Source organism: Oryza glaberrima, chromosome 11 (genome assembly GCF_000147395.1).
Source record: "Oryza glaberrima chromosome 11, OglaRS2, whole genome shotgun sequence".
NCBI classification, from domain to species: Eukaryota; Viridiplantae; Streptophyta; class Magnoliopsida; order Poales; family Poaceae; genus Oryza; species Oryza glaberrima.
Genome location: NC_068336.1, coordinates 18,306,804 through 18,315,681, shown reverse-complemented (window position 1 = coordinate 18,315,681; position 8,878 = coordinate 18,306,804). Strand labels below are relative to the sequence as shown.

The 8,878-nt window shown below is 41.9% G+C and overlaps 1 pseudogene; it reads left to right on the top strand.

The window, feature by feature from the left end:
- Positions 1 to 1,941: 1,941 nt before the first annotated feature.
- Positions 1,942 to 6,205, top strand: LOC127754905 (FBD-associated F-box protein At1g66310-like; annotated as a pseudogene).
- The last annotated feature ends 2,673 nt before the right edge of the window (positions 6,206 to 8,878 follow it).

Below are 8,878 nucleotides of genomic sequence, written 5' to 3'. Positions count from 1 at the left end.
TAGAAATTTATCCGTGACACCCCGCCTCCACCGATATTTTAAGATGAAGAAGCAGTGAACTCTCTCTTGTACTTTTAACCCCTTCATTTTGCAGACTGCGTAGTGTCTTGTGAGCTTAACTCCAGCAGTAAAGTATTTCTTGATTGTCAATATTCTCAGCTCTTAGGATACGTTACTTTTCACCTTTGAGGTGCAGTTCATCCAACGTTCTGCCCTCACTCAAGTTTCTTCAGAAAAGCCCGTCTTTTCCACTAAATCTTACTTTTTGTTCAGATATGATACCAACATGCAAATCTCTGCCAAATGCAAACTCTCTGTAATTGTTTGGGGTTAGCCTTTTTATCACCTGTTCATCTTTCTTTGTTTTCTGTTTTGGAATAAGTTCACTTTGAGTCAAAATCGAGTACAATGGGTCCTCCAACTTATGAAATCAGTGCAAACGAGATCTCTCGTCGGTATTATCCTCGGTTTTGGCTGGTGTGGCACCTACATGGCCTCTTTGACCAAGTCTTCATCCCACATGTCATTGACGTGACGCATACTTGGCAATTCGATAAAAAATATAAAAGCAGCAAATTGAAAATAAAAAATTAAAACAAAAATATGTGGGACCCACATTTTAGCCAAAAAGTACAAATGGGACCCACATGTCAGTGGGTCCTACTTCTTCAACCTCACCCCTCTCTACCTCTGTCTGCTTCTTCAACCACGCCGAACGTGCAGGCAGCGGCAGGCGGTGGGAGAGGAGCGGCGTGCGGCAGCTGGTGGGCGACAGGAGAGGAGCGGCACGCAACGCATCTCCATCCTAGCACCATCCTCTCCAACCAGTGTGCTCCTCATCTCCAGTGATGCCTCCTCCACGAAGGAGTCCCTCCTCCCCCTCTCCCGTCGACCGGTACAACCCTACCACCACTGGATGTTGGAGCAGCTAAGGTTTGGTGAGAGAAGAGGGGAAAGAGCCGGAGGAGGAGGGCCTGGCGGGCAACCCCAACGCCGAGGTGGAGGAGGCGACGAGCCCTTCCGCCGAGTCATCCACCGCCTCTCGGAAGAATCCAGCGAGGGGGAGGGGGGGGGGCAACCGCCGGGGCCGCCGCCGACATCTCCCTGCTCGCGGCCACCCTCAGCGAGAGCAGCTCCCCGTCGAGGCCGCCGTCAAGAATTCCCCGCCCGCGGCCGACGAGGAGGAGGATAGTAGCTCCCAGCCCTTAGTACCCTTCTTGCTGTCAGCCTGCTCTGGCCACCGCTTGCCCCGCTACACCAGCCGATCGGCCGCCGCTTGTCCCGCTCCGCCAGCTGGAGAGAGAGAGGGGGTATATGTTTTTAATGGCATGGTCTATTGATAAATTAATTAAATTATTAAAAGAAACAGTAGTGTGGATGATATGTGGGGTCACATGGGCCCCACTATTTTTTATTATTTTGTATGTGAAACTGACATGTTGGTCCCATGGCTTTAATTATTTTTCCAGGATCAAATTGCCACGTAAGCGTCATGTCAATGCGATGGAGGACGAAGACCTAGTCAAAGGAGCCACGTAGGTGCCAGGTCAGCCATAACCTAGCACAATACTACCGAGGGAACTTGTTTGCGCTGTTTTGTAAGTTATGGGATGCGCTGTATCCGGTTTTACGGTACGCGGATGAATTTCGGACTGGGTGACAAATAGAGGGACGTGAAGTGAACTTATACGTTTTGTTTTCTATTTTTGACAACAAACGGGCTTGAAGCCCAGATCCAATAAACTTGTTCGGATAGAGCGTGTTGTTTTGCTGGGCTTTTCTGAAGATGACAAACAGGCCTGCAAACAAGATCCGACCCAAAACAAAGGCAAGGGGCGCGTGGGAGGAGGCAACGGAGCAGTGGGATGACGACACGTGCGCGCATCGTATGGCTATAAATTGGGCTGTAACTACAATTTTTTTTCAGCCGTGTATCACATAGACACTCCAAAAAAAAAAAAAGAGAAAAAAAAAATCAAAACCAACCCGCCGCCGGCTCCCAGCCTCCCCTCTTTTCCTCCCATCCGACCGGCGGCGAGCCGGCGGTACGCAACGCTCTCGCGCATCACCCCGCCCAACTCCGTTACACAGAGCCGCCGCCGTCGGAGGGTCGGCCGCCGCACTCGACGGGATCCCCTCCCTCATCTTTGCTGCCCCCCGGCGGAGGCCGGAGTTGATCTCTTTGGTAAGGCGGCCACGAAACAAAACTTTCGCCGTGCTTGAGTAGTTTATCGGATTGTAGTTGGTTGTTAATTAGAATAGATGGGACCTGAAAGCTTCAGCTCTCTAGATTGGGGATCTTTCCCTTGTTCGTCTCATGGGGCATCTTCCTGGATGCAACAGAGTTCAGCCATCGTGGTGCCTGTAGCCATGTGATCCGTGGATTTATAATTGCAATTAGTGTTTCAGGATGAGGGAAGTGCAGAGATTGCACCTTTTTCGTTTTTATTCAACCACTATGCAGCCACCGGAGCATCAAGCTGAGCCCAAAAATCCCACCTTTCCTAGGGGGGGCACTACAGATAATGCTCGCTGTGTATCTAAAAGAGAGCCGGCGGTTGTTGGAGAAATCATGGTGGCAGCTAATTCAGTCATGCTCCTTCAGAAATATTCATTTTTTTAGCTGAAGTACTAATTGTTTGATCTTTTACTCTGTGTAGTTGGAACAACATATATTCGTCTCTTTAATTAATGAGGCGAATGAAGTCACGTCATGGAGCAGCAAAAAGGGCCCCCGAAACAAAGCCAGGCATTTTTCAGCTTGATGATATTCCTGAGGTAAATGCCAACTGCTATGACTAAAACTTGCTCGCTAGACGCATTATCCAAATTGGTCACTGCTACATTTCTCAAACTATTTTGCTTGCCCTTGGTTTGCAGAATGCTGTGTTCATGATACACCAGCTGTTATCTCTGAGAGATGCTGCACGTGCCAGTCTCCTAACTCGAAAGTGGCTACGTGTTTGGAGATTCTACCCTAATTTAGAGTTCACTACAAAGGCATTGGGTCTGAAGAAACGAATTCACAAAGTACAGAGGAGGGCAAAGTTTGTCAGTTGTGTTAATACTGTCATACGGCACCATGCTGGAACTGGGGTGAAGTCATTCATCATCAAGAAAAACCTCAATAATCAGAAGACACCCATTATCTTGACCGTTGGATGTACTTCGCAGTCAGTTCAGGTGCCAAGGAACTGACTCTTGACTTACGTCCACAAAGGTTTATTCATTACCGTAATATCCAATACAACTTCCCATCATCTAATTTTGCTACCCCCATGCCTACCTCCGTAGAACATCTGAAGCTCTTGTTTTGCTATTTGAGGCCTTCACCAACATTTTTTGGCTTGAGTAACCTGAAAACACTTGAGTTGAGCTTTGTACGTATAACTAAAGAAGATTTGGAGAGCTTGTTAAGCTATACATTTTCCTTACAAGAGTTGAAGTTAAGTCAGTGTCCAAACATAGATCACTTGAGGATCCCTGATGTGCCATCTAAGTTCAACTACCTTGATATTGATTTATGCTGGATAAGAGCACTGGAAATACACATTCAAAATCTAGTTATCTTTAATTACCATGGAAGTGTTCGCTTTAGAATCATACAAGGAGAAGGATCTTTGTTTAAAGAGGCACGGTTTCAGTTCTCGTGTGGGGACGCTATAGAGTATGCTATCACAGAAATGGCTCCAGCTTTGCCAAATCTTGAAACACTGTTTCTGATTGGATTTTCTAAGGTTTGTGAATGGAACCAACTTCTTTGAGAAATTTTCACAAATATTCTATCCTGACTTCTTGACCGTATTGTATATGCAGATGGTTATTCCAACCAGAGATCCAAGACATAGGTTCCATTGCCTGAAGCACTTACAGCTGAAAATGATAATGCTCTCAAAGAAATACAATAACCTCTGCCTTGTTTCTTTTCTTGATGCTGCGCCATTTTTGGAATCACTTATTGTGCATGTAAGTTTCTCAACATCTGTTGCTTTAGTATTTGGAGGAGTGACGGAATAGAGGGTAATTGAAGTTAACTTTGCGCCTTTTGTTCTACTTGCGAATTGCAGAATGCGTTTTTTTTTTTTTATGATCCTGTGCTTTTATTGGTTTAGATGGAAAAATGCATAATATCTGAGACAATATGTCTCACTTATTCCTAAAGTTGTGCTGCATTTTCAATTCGGTCCATAGACATTAAAGCCTTCATAACACATCCATGCACTTGCAAATGTTTATTTGCAGGTGGTGCAGTCCAGAACTTAGAAAGATAATAATAAAAATGATAACATAAGTACTAAAACAGTGAAAATCCTGACTAATCTAGAGATAAAATCATTGTTAACAACCTGCATGCTGAAGATATTTTTATCATATTTGGGCTGAAAAAATTTCTTGAGAAGAAATTTGTAACCGGATGAGGTTGCATACTTGCATCTTCGAGAAAAACTTAAGGGGAAAATACATTCTATGGATGGCCTAAGCTTTGGATGGAGTGTCAATCATACAGTCACACCAATGGTGAGCAAAGGAGAATATGAACTTGTGACAGACTGGAGCATGGTATCTTCCACATAGACAAGGATCAAGTCGATAGAAAATAATCGTGGTAGAAGAGGAACCATTTTGTTATTTCTGGTATATAGCTTTGCTAGGAGCCTCTTTACTGGACCTTCAGGATTCATTTGGCAAGATTTCTGACTTAAGTGAACAGGACCTATCCCTTTGCAAGTTGCATGCTGTTGTACATATACTCCTAGCTTAATGGTTTGTTTGCATTTTTTTCTTTGACATAGTTGTTTATTATTCTATGTTTGATTTTATTGGAAACTTTTTTTAATAATGATTCATGCCCTACTATATGTCTTGGTGTGTTGATATTTATTTTAAAGATAACACGCATTGGTTAACTCCATGGTTACCCTTGGTCTGCAATGGATCGCCTTATTTTAATAATGATTTCTGATGTTTTCCAGTCCTTTCTTATTATGCTTAACACCCTCACTTTTTTCCCTATACTTTTTGTAGGTATGCAACGGATCACTTTATTATCCTGGAAAGAAAACAGACTTGAGAAGGCTCGAGAAACGTAAACCGCATAAAAACCTCAAATTTGCGAAGATGACTGGGTTTGATGGAGAACGATCAAGCATTGAGCTTGCACTGCACATCCTGGAGAGCTCAACTAACCTTGAGTGCCTCATTCTGGATCCTAGAAAATATAAATCCGAGTGGAAATATATTTATGAAGAGAACTTGCGCGATGTTCAGTGGAGAGTACATAATTTCACTATTTCGTAATACATTGCAGAGGCAGTTCCTTCACATGTTAAATTATTGTTTTCATGATTCTCAGGTGTGCGGCTATAACCATTGTCTTGAACTCTCCACCACATTTGAGATCGGGTTTGAGTTATGAAGCCGGCCATCTGCTGGTGTTGTCGTGCTCATAGTTTTGCATTTATGGTGGTGCCTTTTTCTTTTGGGGAAAAAATGTATATGCTCACTTCTCACATGTACCATTAATTCTTGGTGTTGCTAGCTTATCTCAAGCACATATCAGACAATGAATATTTTCATCCAGACTAGTACTAGTAGTTATGCAAGTTCAAAAGGTTGAATTTCCCTAATGTGGTCATGGTTTCGAAGTATAAAATGCTGAGAATAATTCTAGATTTGAAATTATAGCATTGAAATTTTGAATTTTGATAATCAAACATTTTAATTCAGTTTTTTTTTCTTAGGTTCTCTCTCCAGGTTGAAAATAGCGTTTTGGATTTGATTGCCAAATGTAATTTTGACTATGAATAACTTATAAAATATTTGTCCTAGAAACATGGGAAACATGGAGATCATATGTATAATTAGCAAAAATGCCTGTGCGTTGCAATGGGTGAAAAATTTTTAATGATAATATACTTTTTTCATGCATAACCATATTAATGGCAATGTTTGTATGGATCGTTTGTAGCTAAGACAATTAGAAAATTGGAACATCTTCAATATAATGGTTCAACCTCAACGATGGCAACCTTATTGATGTTTGCTTTACCTAAAATAATTGGATTATTCATGTGACAACATGCATATAATTTCAAATACTCTTTTAATCTCATTCCTGCAACCAATAATAGGACCAATCAAATCCTACACTGTCTTGCATGGTCAAGTCTACACAAAATAGAATCATTGAGCACTCTTATCTAAATAACAATTAAAAATATGTTCATTTTTTAATATTATTTCCATATAATATGTTAACAAGAATAGTAGTTATACTTAACAAAAAATAGTTTGATAATTGCCTACAGAGACATACACAGGGTCTCTAATACAGGAGAATAAATGACGAAACAAAAGCCGTACCTATCTGACCCAAGTGTCCATCAATTTAGCTTTTTTTTTGCCGTTTTCTTAGAGCGCCTTGTATTTTTATAAATGGTATACTTTTTCTTGCGTGATTTTTTCAAACCAGTTTTTAAGAAATGGCATGTTTCTGCATGTTTTTTTCTTTTTTAATGGCGATGGAATTTTTTTTGTTCTCGTTCTTTTTTTTTGTTTTTTACGGATGAAGGAAACCTTTTTTTTCAGCACATTTTCTTTTGGAGGGCAGCTACCCCACGGGATTCCGTTGTTGCAACACGGCAGTCATGGGATAAAATTAACACCCGACAGATTTAATACAGATTCCTCCTTCCGACCGAGCCCCCAACCAGAACCCGGCTCGGTATCGATACCTCGCCGGCGGCGCAGAGCGCCGCCGCAACTGCTCAGAGCAGGAGTGCTCCTTCCTCTGGTCGGCCAGAACCCTGCTTTGCACGCAATACCTCGCCGGCGCCGCCTGCAACTACTTCGAGCAAGACTCCCCCCAGCCAGAGAAAGAGAGGAGGACTTTGGTTGCGACAACAAATAGGAGACAAGGATCGAGTCTAGGGAAGGGAGAAGAGGAGAGAACACATGTGGTGCTTGATACTTGATACCTCGTAGCCAGCCATGATACCTAATGCCTTACAGGTGCCCGGTACCAAGTCTGATACATGATACCTTACAGGTGCTAGGTACCAGGTCTGATACCTATGGATACCAGCCATGATACCGCAGGTACTAAGCATGGTACCTACTGGTATCATGTCTGATACCTGGGTATCAAACGTGATACCTACAGGTATCAGACGCGATACCTATAGGTACCAAAGTATCATGATACCACTAAAGTATCACCGCAATAAAGAACCAAAAAATCATATGTTTATCAAGAGAGAGTTGAATAAAAACCAATAAAGGAAATCGATTCCATGAATAAGTCATCATAATTGCAGAATCACCCATAGAACATGTAGAACCCAAAATCAAACGCAGAACAAGACAACACAGATGCTTGGAGGTAGAACCCAAAATCAAACGCAGAACAAGACAACACAGGAGCTTGGAGGTAGAACCCAAAATCAAACGCAGAACAAGACAACACAGGAGCTTGGAGGTAGAACCCAAAATCAAAACACAGAACAAGACAACACGGGAGCTTGGAGGTCGAGCTCCTTGATCTGGGTGTACGGATCCACACCACAAGAGATCTCTTGTCCTTGATGATGGTGACCTCGTCGACGATTGCCACCTTCTGGAATGTGGTGAGCAGCTCCGCCTCCATCATGTGCTTGGGCAGTGCACCTACCTCACGAACAGCTTCACGATCTCCTCCTCTACTCCGTCCACGGCTCCACCAGCAGCAATGGCGGCGGCGGTGATGGCAGCTTCCTCCACGCCCGACGCGCCACCCCGCAAGGCCAGCCGCGCCGTCGCCTCTGTGCTCCATGAGGGTGGTAGTCAGAAAGAGAGGGAGGGAGAGAGGGGAGGGAAGGGAAGAGATGAGAGGATAAGGTTGAATGGGTGGTGTGAGGAGTGAGAGCTAGATATTTAGTCGTAGTAGTTACTTATCCCGTGCCTATGGAAAACCATTAGTTTTTCTGTTTCTTTTGAGCTTTTAATTGACATTATTTTCTCACACATTTTTTTAACTGCTTTCATTTTCTCGTGCATTTTTTATTTTTAAATGTACGATGAAAACTTCTTTTTCTAAATAGTAAGATTAGATTAGATTAGAGATAGAGAATAGATATATACATACTACTAAAACGAATGAAAATGGGGCCTTTTTGCCGCGCTTTTTTTTTCTGACTTTTCTCTTTTCTTTTTCCCTGTTTTTAAGGGCAATCGGATCTACGGTTTTTCTTTTCTTTTTTTTTAATCAGACTCTTTTTTTTTCTAGGTTGTTTTTGTATTTGTACTGCTAGTAGAGGCCGCGCTTTTTTTCCGACTTTTCATTTTTTAGTTTTTCCCATTTTGGAATCGGATCTACGTCTGTTCTTTTTTTTCGCCGCTTTCGTAGGGGAGTCGGACTTTTTTTCTAGGTTGTTTTCTTCGCCTTCTTTTTTTTTTTTGCAAAACCTACTCAAACACGGATGACAAACCGCGGAAACATCTTCAATTTTTATAACCGACTCAAACACGGATGATGGATTGTGGAAACATCTTCAATTTTTATAATAGTAGAGAAGAGATAGAGATTAATCCAAAAATATATTTTGACAAAATCATATATTTGTTGATATTTCTATAAATATGTAATAGAAAATAGTGGTCAAAGTTATTTTTTAAGACTTTTTTTAAGAGTAAATTTCACTTTAGACCATCTTTTATTACCGATGTTTCGTTTTGAATCACACTTTAAGGCTTTAACCAATGTTTTTACTTTGGACTGGATATTTTTATATTTGTGACTTTGGACCCCTCAACTATTTTATCCATCAGCATTCAATTTGTTATATGCCAAACAAAATGATGAAACATATAAGGAGCTGACGTACTCAAGATCGTTTATATG